The 2,077-nt window shown below is 60.7% G+C and overlaps 1 protein-coding gene across 1 annotated transcript in view; it reads right to left on the bottom strand.

Annotated features, from left to right (window-relative positions):
* Window positions 1-1,390: 1,390 nt before the first annotated feature.
* The window catches only part of EMIHUDRAFT_460496 (hypothetical protein), a gene marked incomplete at its 5' end in the record, with an annotated part of 2,976 nt that continues 2,289 nt past the window's right edge, over window positions 1,391-2,077 (bottom strand). The window contains one exon of the mRNA XM_005789966.1: window positions 1,391-1,540. The remainder of the gene's footprint in view (window positions 1,541-2,077) is intronic.

Here is a 2,077-nt window from a genome sequence, read left to right as displayed (position 1 = left end):
CAGAAGACGTATGGTTCTTGCACTTGTGCAAGAATGGGGCGTCTTCTGCAGCAGTCCCTTTGATGGGAGGCCCCAGGTGGGGGGCCGCCTCGAACCCCTGGCCAGGGATTCGAGCGGAGGGTGCCCCGGATTCATCTATCCATAGGGCCCCGGTACATTCATTAGAACTGATCACTTTGCGCAGCAACCGTCGGCCGCCGCTTTTTAGCTGGACGGCAGTACGCTGCGCCGTCGCTCTGTCGTGCACGCTCTCGTGCTTCGTTGTGACCCACCCTGTCCCACCCGTGTGTGATCAGTGTCTACGGAGGGAGTGTCTTTGGCTCACGCCAGGGCGCTCGTTGCTCCTCCGTCTCTTTGTATCTTCCATACTGCAGTTATACGAGCGTCATCTTGTAGTGAACAGGCCGAGTTCGCGGTTTGAGCGCCCAGCGCAGACCGACCGACCGCAGGGGGGGTTCGGTCGACGGCCGCGGAAGACCGCAGACCGGAGGGGGGGTCCGGTCGGTCGGAGCGCAGACCGAGGGGGGGATCGGTCGGGTTGGCTCGAGGGTCACAACACACCGCACACGCTCGCCGCAGCTGTGAATAAATTAGTATCTCGAAATAAGAGACCAAGCGCCCTCTCCCCGTCTAATCACTCCTCGTCGTCCGAGTGGCTGAGCTCGAGACCGAGACGCTCAGGATTGGGTCGGAACACGAGCTTGTCCATGTCCACACTCTGGTCGTCGTCGTCCATACGATTAATTATAGCTTCGCCGGCGACACACTGTACCCGTTGACGAGCCGCTTGAGCGCGGCCAGAGCTTAGGATCTCGCCGACCCCCTTCCCGAACCCACCGAACGTCTCGAACAGCAGCAGCTCTGGCCCACGTCGACGTTGTGGAAACAATGATAGCGTCATTGGTTTGCGAGACGCATGGCGGAACCGTGGGGAGAGTGTGAGCAGTGTACACCTGCTTGCGAGGGTACAACGGCCCCCACGCCGGGATGCTACAAGAATGTGCCCGTCCCCACAGCCACAGAGGCGTTGGGCATGGGAGACAAGGCGCTCGGAAGACGGAAGCCTTCCCAACTCTGACTGTTGATGACAAGAGTTGTCTCGGCTTTTTATAGAGCCGTACTCGCTGGAGCCGTCCCGAGCTGCAGGAGGGCCCGGCCCCCCCGGGCCCCGGCGCACAACCCACCTGTCCGCAACAGCCAACACCGCACAGTCCCAGCCTCTCCGCACCCGCCGTACCCCCGCGTACTCTCTCGACAAGCAAGCGCTCTGGAGCTTTTAAAGAACTGCGTGTCGGTGAGAAACCAGTGTGTAGAGACCCCCACGCGCGCCGATCTCTCCTGACTGTGACTCCTCAATGCCGTCAAAGGTGTGCAACAGACGTGAACTATGTCAATCCTCCGCCACCTCCACCTCTGGCGGATTCACCGCGCTGAGCTCCTGGTAGGCGCCCTCGCGCACGGTCCTCTTCGGCGAGAGGACCTCGACGAGCATGATTGCGCTCGTGTGCACCAGCAGCACGAGCGCCATCGCCGTGCACGCCTACCGGGCGGCGTGAATCTTAGACGCGCTGTGTTGGCGCCTCATATGAGTGCAAGGCAACTCTACTGGCTGCTGCGCGGCTGAATACTAAAAGAACATGCACACGTGTTCAGCATCTAGGGGTGCAAGCCCACGGGAAAGTGAAACGCGAAGTGAGCGCGGTGCCGATGACCGGACCGACCATCTGGCGGTAGGGAGAACGAGGAACGGGAGGAGGGGGGGGGGGGTCTTCTGCTTGTTCGGGTTTTGTGTGGTGTGTCTTGGGCTGGCTGGTTCCGGTCTTTTGCCGCTGGTGGTCTGGGGGGTTTGTTGGGGGGGCTTGGTGTGGGTCGGGCCCCCGTAGCGTTCTGGGACGGGCTCTGGCTTGTGTGCGGTCTTTTCTGGGCCTTGTTCACTTGCTGCGTACTCTAGGGTTGTAGGATGTGTGGTATTAACGGGTGTATTGGGCTTGGACCTGGCTCGCTTGTTGTGTGGTGGTTTCTCTGTGCTACCGTTTTCGTTTTTTGCGGCCGTAGTCGGTTGTAATCGTGTGTCTTC

This window comes from Emiliania huxleyi (assembly GCF_000372725.1).
Source record: "Emiliania huxleyi CCMP1516 chromosome Unknown EMIHUscaffold_1231, whole genome shotgun sequence".
Taxonomy (NCBI): domain Eukaryota; phylum Haptophyta; order Isochrysidales; family Noelaerhabdaceae; genus Emiliania; species Emiliania huxleyi.
This window is presented reverse-complemented; position numbering and strand designations above follow the sequence as displayed.